Genomic DNA, 10,542 nt, shown 5'->3' with positions numbered 1-10,542 from the left:
CATAAATATTTAACTGATAGTGCATTTTAGGGAAACAATATCTAAGTGGCAGCCACGATATCTTTATGGCACCTTTTGACCTGCAATAGCCAATAAACACACACATTACTCTCTAATTGCTACTCAGCAGAGAACAAATTGATTAAAGAATAATTTAATCAGGTGTTAGAAAGGGAGGTTGGGGATCATTCACCCCTAACTCATTGCCCCCCCTGCTGTTCTCTGGTCTCAGTCAGCAGCCAGTCATGAGCTGTCCCGTTCAGGCCTGTGTATCTCAACAGCCTGGATGTAGTTTCAGACGTCAATCAGCTCCACCAAATGTGCTTCCCACCCAGGAATGCCTGTAAGGCACTCTGGGCAGGGGAGAGGCTCTTACCTCTGCGGTGATTTACTACCCTTTTACATGTGTAAGGTGATCTGTGTGTCTCTTAGCAATGCTTTCAACCCCCTTGTCTGATTTGAAATGTTTATTTGTTTGTCGTTTTAGGCTCAGAAAAAAAAGGGTTCTTTAAAGAAGCTGGATAATGGGGCACTCCTTGCATAAGGAACTGAGCGATTCAACAGCCTCATCAGTCCTGCTGCAAATCTCTGCTCACACCAGAAGGGTAAGATGATGAACTTGGCTCTTTGGCAATAAGTGTGTGTGAAATTCTATCGCCTAATTTTTGTTGTCCTATTAGGATTTAGCTCCCCTGTGGTGTACGTAGCGATCCAAAAGAGTGTTATGTAAGTGGTCCTGAGCTGCGTGTTTTTACTTTAGTGGACTTTTTAAAAAGTTCTGGGAAGAGGGAGGTGAGTACCAGAGTTGTTATCTGACTCCCTGAAACTCCGCTCCAGGTAACGATTTCCTGTACTTGAGTTGCATTTCTTGGAGAGATGAGAGAGAAAAGGATTTTAGTTCTATCCTTCCCTGAGAGGGTCTGCCTATGAGTCAGCAGAGTAAGAAAGAGCTGGGGAGCAAATTTGTACATCAGAACTCACATCTGCAGGTGTTCAAATTTACAATCCTGATATGAGGTTTCTTTTTGTTTTGTTTTATGGTCTAAAATGTGCTAATAAGAGGATAAAGTATATATAAATGTTGGTAGTCGTATGTCAAATGTCTCTTTTTCTAGTTTCTTCACCTTTCAGTAATAATAAGTTATCACAGTTACTGACCAATATATTTTGATTTCTAGCTCTTTTTGAATAATATTAAGGCATTTGGGAAAGATGTGCAGGCTAAAAAAGCCTTACTCCCAGAAGAAGCGGGGTATGCTTTTCTTTTTTTTCTTCCCCCCCCCTTTTGTTTATTAGTTTTTGTTTGGAGTCTTTTATTTGCTTGGGGTTTTGTGAGTGTTTGTTTTCATTTGGTTGGTTGGATGTTGGGTTTTGTGGTTTATGTTTGCTTGACTAGTTGTGGGGGGGGGTCGTGGTTTTTTTGTTTTGTTTTGTTTTTGTTTGGTTTGATTTGGGGTTTTTTTTGGTTGGTTGGTTTTTTAAAGTGAATTCTCTGTTTGGGGCAGATGAGAACGAGCAAGTCTTCACCCCTTCCACATTAGCACATGCATTTTGAAGAGGTGCTGTGTATTTTGCAACTGAGCAAGTTTGTCTTCAGTACAGAGTTTGCAGTGTTTTATAGTTAATCCTTTTCACACAGAACAGAACTAGCTGTAATTCCTTGTCTGTGCAGCTCTATTTGAAAAGCATCTCTAAGGATGACACTTTACATGGGCTCACCGAGCCCGTGACAGCCTGTTTAGAAACCAAGAACATCCAGCCTCGGTCCTGCCCTGCCTTAACACGAGGTGCTCAGTAGGGCATCACCTATTACATCATTTGTGGCTCTTTGCAGGCAAATGTTAATGTTTACTGATGGTTCAGTAGTGAAACGAGCTGGAGAAGAGATCTGTGGTGTCTCAGTTCAAGGCTCAGCTCTGGTGCAAAGGCTTAAATAAATCTGGAGTTAGGGACAGCACAGTAATTCTGTCCCCAGTGTATCCTGCATGGTTGGGCTGTGACCTCTCAGTGCCAGGGAGGTGGTCACTGGCACATGTGCCACACAGCCTGTGCTCAAAGCAGGGCTGGACTGGCTAACAGCTGCTTTCTGTGCCCCTGAGCCCGAGGAACATCACAGGGAGGTCACTCTGCTCAGGCCTTGCTGCATAAGGAGGGGCTGATGCAGCAAGGTAGGGAGATGATCCCAAGTGTAGACAACTGCAGGAGGCAAGATACTTGTTTGCCCTGGGTAAAACTGGGTATATTTAGAGCTGTGGTGCACCCAGAAATAAGAGTATAATTTTTCACATTTAATTTCTCTGAGAATCAATGCAGTGTATCTGTGGCGGGACTCTTATTTCAGTGAAGCAGTAAATAAGACAAGGTACCTGCTGGGGATCTGCTCTTTTAGTCATGGAGACTGTTCATGTTTGAAACAAGGACTACCCTCATACCTGCCTGTAGAATAACTGTGGAGTTAGAGAAGGACTAAAGCTGCAGTAGAAATGTTCTTTTTCTTCCTCATAAGTAATGCTCCTTTGGAAAAGGAAGCACCCACATAAGAGAACCCAAATACTACTATCTGAGGAATTCTACTGTTGCAAAACCACACCAGAAACCTTGCTGTGTGTTGAAGCAGATGCAGGTCTGTTCTAGATTGGTTGATATGGGTTCTGATGGGTTTTCTTTAGCTTACTGTATTTTGAATGAGTTGTTGGGAGTCCCAAGCAGGGTACATATTTCATTGAATGGAATAAACAGTTCTGTACTTTAGGAAGGTAATTTAATAATGTGGCAGCATGTATTCAATTATTTAGCTTTAAAGCATCTGATTAGTGAAGTCTTTAGAAATCTTGATTACAGGCATGGACAATCATTCTGCGTATAAGTATCTTGACTATTTAAACTTCTCTCATCTCAGACTATTTTATATTGTTTTTCTAACTATGCCACAGTTCAGTGAGTCCTGTGAGCACTCCCCCTTAGTGCTCTAATTGCCTGACTTCTGCAGATACCGTATCAGCCCATCAGTATTAATGCAGCAGAAAGCAAGTACCCTTGTGTCTCTACAAAGCCAATTTAAAATATTTCTAGAATATACTTTTGAATTACGTTTTCTTCATCTTATTTTAGATAACACTTTGATTTAAATAAAACTGCCTGTGGGGCATTGTAGACTGATCAAAAAGTGCTGTATTGTTCTATTAGTTTAAATTCTTGGTGCTGCAATAAATCATTTTCTGCCTACTTCATTTGCATTTTTCAGGTTCTTAATTTAGTTCCAGCATAGGATTGTCTCAAATGGAGGAGGCAGAGATGTGAGGTGAAGTGTGGAGGAGCAACATTTATTGAAGAGGTACATGTGGCAGAAAGGATTTGGGCTGAAATATGTAATTAGAAGCTTTTTAAGAATGAAGCAAAGGATTTCAATTTCCTTCCAGCCTATCCATGAATCGGCAGAAATGTAAAACGAGGGCTGCAGTGTGGGGTGGAGGGAAGATTACAGGGCACAGCCTGTCAGGTGCATGTTTATTAGTAAGAATCTGACCTGCAGTACTCAGATGAAAGCACCCTTTTCTCTGAGTATCTTCAGATAAAATGCTAATCTTTAGCCTATGCCCTTGAAAGAACTCACAGGGAAGATTTCTGTCAGGGTTTTACTGCTCTTCAGATGGCTTTGCTTTGGAAATGGGGTGTAACATTTTTCTTTGGTTGTAATTATAGAAAGCAGTCGACTTCTTTTCTTCAGCAAAACAGAACAATGATGTTCTTTAAATAGGTCCATTTATTGAAGAACTAATATATTAAGCAAGCTGAAGATTTACCTTTTTCTTCTTCCCTCTGATACATACATAGAACTTTGCAGTCCTATAATTATGGCTTCTCATTTTTGGCATACAAATTGTTGGCAAATGCTTTTTCATTTGTTCTTTTGTGCTGAAATGTAGAAGCTGGAACATTGTATTCTTCTCATGTGTGTACAGTATGATTTGATTTCTGAGCATCTTTACTCCTCTTCTGGCCTGTTGTATCTGTAGAATTGTGAACTAGTGAAATTTTTCTCTAAGAAGTGGATGAAAATAATTATTTCTTGAATTTGGCCTGCTAATTTTTTTCAACGCATTTTTTTAAAGTTTTTTCTTTCTAAGTAGTTTGGAGTTGTTCCTGGGAAGATGTTTTCTGGATGTAGGCCTCTAGCCTGTAATCATCAAGGTTGGGAGAGACTTTCAAAATCGAGTCCAGCCATCAACCCAATACCACCATAATCACCCCTAAACGATATCCCCAAGTGCCACATCCAGATGCCACTCCCAGAGTGTCACACGTCCAGAGATGGTGACTTCACCACCTCCCTGGGCAACCTATTCCACTGTCTGACCCCTCTTGGAGTGAAAACTTTTTTTTTTGGTAATATCTATTCTGAACCTCCCCAGAGAAGGAGTTAAGCACAAATGTACCTGCATGAATCTGGGTCAACTAACGTGTAGTTGACTGATTAGACTTGCAAATTGCTGCCAAAATCTTTAACCTAGAATTTAAGGAAACTGCATACCAAAAGAAACCAGATGAGAGCCCAATATTTCTTCTCTGTGATGCCTTCAAAAACATTCAGTGGATGTCACGGGGCTTAGTCTGCAGATGAAGTTTGTGGACTCTGTTTGGCAAACAGATTCAAATGTGTTACTCATCAGCAAGAAGCCACAGGTCTGCCTGGCTTGATGTTCAGCGAAATAAATATTTCAGTGGGGCTAGGAGGTGGAGGGCACTGTCTCCATCAGAGCAGCAGTGCTCTGGCAGGAGGATGGAGCTACGAGGCCTCACATTTCTGCAATATGGACTGTCAAAATTCTTCAGTCTGGATGAGAATGAGGAACCCAACAGACACTCCCAAATTCACGACAAGGCGAGTTTTCTGACTGTGGGCAGACAAGGACTAATTTTAACTTCGGAAGGACAAATACTCAGAAAGCAGTTGTATCAATTATTATTAGATTATTATGCTGGAAGGACCTCTGTCCTGTTGTGGGAATAGAAAAGAATTCATAATTTATAATATAATTAGGTAATTTTTAGCTAGCAGCCTATAACTTAGAAAGTGACTGCTGTTTTTGTGTGATGGCTCATCAGTTTTCACTGTGAAATGTGAAATTCCAGAGGTCTGAATGTTTTAAAGCATATGAAGCAACCAAAATTAAGTTCCTGGTAGCTTTATTGCTTAGTTTTGCTGGGAAATATAAATTTATCTCAGATATTAAAATGCCCTAAAGTGGACATAGTTCATTTATTCTACCATTCCCCACAAATGTAATAGCTAAATATTGGATATTTTCAATGTGAAAGCTACTGTGGAGCTGAAAAATACAGAATCCATTTTAGAAAATGATGAGAAATACTTATTTTGCTGCATGTCATAGGTCAGTTTAGATAGTCTTTGTTCTTAGTGGAGACATATTGATTTTCATGTTTCTCCTGTTAGTTAGAATGGCATATACAGGATAGCAAATGTGAAGAGCAGCTGAGGTTCATATATCACAGTCCCAAAGCCAACAAAGACCTTTTTAACACTCAGAAATAATGGAAACAGACTGTAATAAAGGCCAGTATTCAAATATGAACTTAATTGAGAAGCACAAAACAGGATTGCTTTTTCTCTGTTTTTTAATATTTCTTTATTGAAGACGTGTCTGAGTGCAATTGCTTTGATAGTTTGAGTGGCTTGGATCTGTCACAATTCTGTTGTCTGTAAATCGTGCATTAAACACAATAATTTTTTTTATTTTTACTCCTCCACACCTCTGGGCCCAGCAAACAAAACAGCTTAAACTTGCTCTGCTTTAAGGGTATTCTTCTGCAGCTGATCACACAGCCAGACGTGCTGGGATGTCAGTCCAGGGAGTCCAATGAGCTGAAGCCCCTCTTGCCTTCCAGCTCTTGCCTTCCAGCTCAATTTATGTCAGCAAGAAATACTTACAGACTTTGCAGAAGAGAAAAAACACGAGGTTGGGATATTTTAGATAGGCTTTCTGACAGAACGGGAAAGATCCAGGAAATTTTTTTGACCAAGTTATTACCTTGTGGACTAATGGGGATAAGAGGAAGTGCTGGTTTTCAGCATCTTCATCATCTGTGAACATGTATACTTTAACTTTTAATAAAAAGTCATGAAAAAGAAAAGTATTTAAGGGCAAATACAAAATTTTGCCAACAGATCCTTTGAAATATAAAGTGCATTCAGTTATTTTATTTGCCCATTTTGTGTGTGTGTGTATACACATTTATCTGTATATATATATATATATTAAAAATACAGCCACATACATATGATTTATCTGATTATCTCCCATTCATCCACTTGCTTTTATGCATCTTGCTCTTCCCCACTGTAGCTCCAAGAGGTGTGAGAACAAGCCATTTGACAAGCCACGCCAGGAATGTGCAGTGGGGAGCAGCTGCCTCACTGCGTCTCACACGGTGAGAGCTGGTTTACTCTCAGAAAAACAAAGGCACTAAAATCCCATCTTTCCAAGAGGGCACCCTTCTTACCACATCAGTTTCAGAGGACAGACAGGAAAATGAAGAGGCTGTTTGTAGCCATTTGAAGGAACAGACAGTGGCTTTTTTCTGGAATTCAGTGCCTGCACTGGTGTAGAGGAGCAGGCGTGCAGGTGCCGTGTGGGCGCTGTGATTTACAGAACAAAGCAGTTGTCCCTGGTGAAACAACATCCGAGATCTGCGAGCCTGGTCCCTGTTCTCTTGGTGTCACTTTATTTCATTTTATTTTTGTGGAAGGCAAGAGTTTTCTGAACATGTGGCTTATGTAAGTGTGCTGTAGGGTCAGGATTGGGCGTAGGGGTAGTAAAGTAAAAACTAAAGGCTGGCTGCTGGCAACAGTTTGCATTTCCATGAGGCTCTGGTTCCTTTCTGGTTCTGTATGTGCTGTCATGCTCTGGAGGTTTGGGGTTATTTTAAGTCAGGCCATGGCTAGCAAGAGGAGCAGCAGAGTTTGGCTGCCTGAAAACATCTGCAAGCTTCAGAAAAAGGATGCAAAAGTCCAGCATGGTTTGCCATGATGATGCGTGGAGTGGAAGCCTCTGTTTGATGGGGTTTGCTGTGATCCAGGGGATTGGTGGTGGGTGAAGCAGAGGCTGCCGAGGCTGCTGACCTGCCAGAGTGCCACTGCTGAGCAAGGAGCTGTGGCTTGGCACTGCTGGATTCCCCCACCTTACTCCTGACTGATGAGTATCAGTAGGGTCCTGAGCACGTGTTCTTTCAGCAACAGGGGTGTAGATGTCAAGGTTGAGGAGCTCGAGCTTGGAGCTAGACCTCACCATTGTCAACATCTGCAGCAGTTTGCCATTTCCACCATCAGGTGTGCTGATGCAGCATGGTGTCGGCTCTGACGTGTTGCTCCTCTGCCCACATGGCACACATTGTCTTCTGTTCTCATGTAGGATTTACCTGGAGTTCTCACATGCAGTTATGCTTTGAGTTTAGTAAAATTGCAGACAATGTCTCAGTGTTTGCTGGTATTTTCTTAGTTCAGAGATGGCTTCTTTCTACTCTTGGTTACATCAATGTCCTTGTATACTCGGCTTAGCTTTTGGATCTACATCAATCTCATCTGGGAATCATCTAATTCTAGTCCTTTCTTTTTTTTTTTTTTTTTTTAATCTGCTTTTTTGAAGGGTTACTGTTTTCCAACCTGCTGCCAGAGCCCTTTTTGCTGCAGACTGCAGTAAGAAGTGTTCACACATTAGACTCCTGCTATTCCATACTTTTGTTTGTTCTTGTATTGCTGTGGCAATTTGTCTCCTATTTTGGCTTTGTTAGGTTTAGAGTTTGGAGAAGTACAGCACTTGTGATCTGAACTTTTATAGTAGGAACATGAGGTCTGCTTTTAGATTCTCATTCCTCTGTACTTTTCATGAAAAGGCAGCAAACTTGGGAAGTGTTCAACTTGCTTTGGGAGTAGAAGAAATAGTGAAATGCTTTGAGTGGGCTGTTTTCTGGGAACTAGGCACTCTAGAATAAAATGAACTGAGAGGACATGAGCAATTCATAAGAAAAATTGATCTGTCCAACCAGAGAAAATTGACACTAAAACTTAAAACTTAACCCAAACATAATCCATCAATTTTTTTTTCTTTATTTTTCCTCTGGAATTTCTGTGCTTGTGTAGACTGGAGAACACTGGGAATTGATTGATTGGGCAGTTCAGTGTTGTACAGGAGTGTTTTCTTATGATGTTCCCATCTGAAATGCAGTAATGTCTTTTAAGTATATAGACTAGCAAAAGCATAAGCTAGTGCTAACAAAATCTGAGCCTAGTCTGAATCCCCCCAAAATAGGGGTGTTTTTCAGACGTGGTAAATTGATGCAGGTAGATATGGAATGACAAATCAATCCCAACATATAAATGCTCCTTAAGTGAGCAGTAAAATACATGTTTACCCTGCAGAGAGAAAAATCATAAAGGAAAAGATACCTTTAAAGAAGCATAAACTTTTTAAAATGGAGAAGGTGTTTTAAGCGTTTCTTTTAAAAATTGTTATCAATTCTAAATATGTATTAGATAAAATAAAAGAGTCCATTTACATTAAAAAAAAAAAAAAAAAAAAGGCCTGGAAGACCTTGTCCAGAAATGTACCACTTTCTCCTTTAACAGAAAGAAGCCATTTATCTCTTTTCACAAAACAGACTCCAATTATAGATTTTGTACATGTTACACTCAATATGCAGAAATGTGATCAGATCAAATGCCTACACACAGGGCACACCACTTCAGAATTACTTTGGAACAACAGCTTGCAATCTTTATGTAAATTCGAATGTGTCTCTCTATCTTGTTCTTCCAGTGTTTGGTGTAGCATGAAAAGCTGCATATCGTCTCTTTTGAAGGGAAATGACTGATGCAGTTTTAATAAAGGTTACTAACAGAGTGTTGTGAATCAGGTTCTATGAAATAGTAAGAGTTAGGTGGCAAACAATTTTACCCTGCAACACTGCAAATTCTTCCAGGAGAGGAAAGCCTGCCTGTGGAATGTGACCTCTTCTTTGTAGTAGCTCAGGAGGCATTAAAATGCTTCTGATTGAAAGTCTGAAGATTAGTTTTTTCTAAATGATTTCAAACACCAAGTGAAAGAAATTACTATAAAACATACCTGCCACATTCCGAAGGCCACTCTTGAAAATTCTACTCTCATTTTGTTCCTGTCCCTCTGGCCTGGATGTGGCACAAGGGTCATAGTCCTTGTGGGGGTTCAGTTAAAAATGTGCTGATCTGAATATGGGCACTGAGTTTGCTTTGGAGAGAGGTAGGGGAGGCTGCTGAGAGAGTTAAGGAAGGTCTGCCATGGAATGTGACACGATATGTCCCAGTCCCCCCGTCAGATCAGATTAACTTTAACATAAAGGTCGGTACGTGCAAAGCGATGCCTTTGACCTTTTGACATCACATTACTTAAAGATGTGGATTGTCATCTGGGGTACATAGCAAAACTCCACTGGGTTAGATGGATTCAAATTTTCAGTTCCTAGGAAAAGAGGAACATTTTCCCACATGCCAATAAAAACTGGGGAGGACATGGAAATGGTGGAAAGGAACACTAATAATGGAACAGAAACGGATAAAGAGAGAATGGTGATGGACTGCAGTGTTTCTTTCACTGGCATATTTTGAAGATGCTATAGAAATATTACTCTACAGGTTCCCTGATGGTTGTGCTCTAATGAATGGGCTCAGCCACAGGTGTTTGTTCCCTGCTGCAGTTCAGGGCACAGTCTGCGTTCTGTGTTGCTGAAGGGACAGTCAACAGTGAAGCAAAAGGTCACTGCTGTGATAGAAGGGAGGATGATCTGTGTGATTTGGGGAACAGTAAAACAAGTTCCTTTGAAATTTATTTTCACTCTAGAAATTCTGCAGGGAGATGAAATATTAGTTGGGTTTTTTACCTCCTTGGGATTTAGAGCAGTATTTGCAGACCATATGTTTGAGAGGGTGACTGCATAGATACCACATTCAAATTCCAGAAAAAGCAAAATTACATTTCCTGTTTATACTGTGATCATTGTGATTTGCATGTCTTGTGGGCAGCATTTGTTCAGAACCTGCACTGGTAGGGCTGCTAGACATTGGCCATCTCTAGCCAAAGGCTGAGTGCTGCTCAGCTGGGAATCTCTAGTGGTGTTTTGGTAAATGCCATTGCACTCCCTCTACAGTTGTTATCTGGCTGGTTGTTTTGTAACTACATCCAGTATCTTCATATTCAACTGCAATTATTTCTGTGACTATCACAATGGCACCCATAACCCCAATTAAAATGAGGTTCTAGTCTTACAGAGTAGAAAATAGATTTGTCCACATCCATGCTGATCAATTTAGACAGAGATGTTTGCATCCTCTTGTGTAAATCCCATAGGTTGTGAAGGCCTAAACTGCCAAACAATTTAGTTCATTGCTGAGATATGTTTTTATCCAACTGCATAGATACTTGACAGAAATTCAGAGGTCTTAATTAGTGCAATATGCTGTATATTCTCAGTGACTGAATTTATAATCTCCTA

At 40.4% G+C, this 10,542-nt stretch overlaps 1 long non-coding RNA gene across 2 annotated transcripts in view; it reads left to right on the top strand.

The window, feature by feature from the left end:
* The first annotated feature begins 499 nt into the window (after positions 1-499).
* Positions 500-10,542, top strand: part of LOC114064870 — a 136,933-nt gene continuing 126,890 nt past the window's right edge. For both annotated transcript variants that reach the window (XR_003572826.1, XR_003572825.1), the window contains exon 1: positions 500-605. This is a non-coding gene — a long non-coding RNA (uncharacterized LOC114064870). The remainder of the gene's footprint in view (positions 606-10,542) is intronic.

This window comes from Empidonax traillii, unplaced genomic scaffold (genome assembly GCF_003031625.1).
Source record: "Empidonax traillii isolate 1590-97213 ecotype Southwest subspecies unplaced genomic scaffold, ASM303162v1 scaffold20:size5563877, whole genome shotgun sequence".
In the NCBI taxonomy this organism is placed as follows: Eukaryota; Metazoa; Chordata; class Aves; order Passeriformes; family Tyrannidae; genus Empidonax; species Empidonax traillii.
Note: the sequence above shows the minus strand (reverse complement) of the source record. Positions and strands in the feature narration are given on the sequence as shown.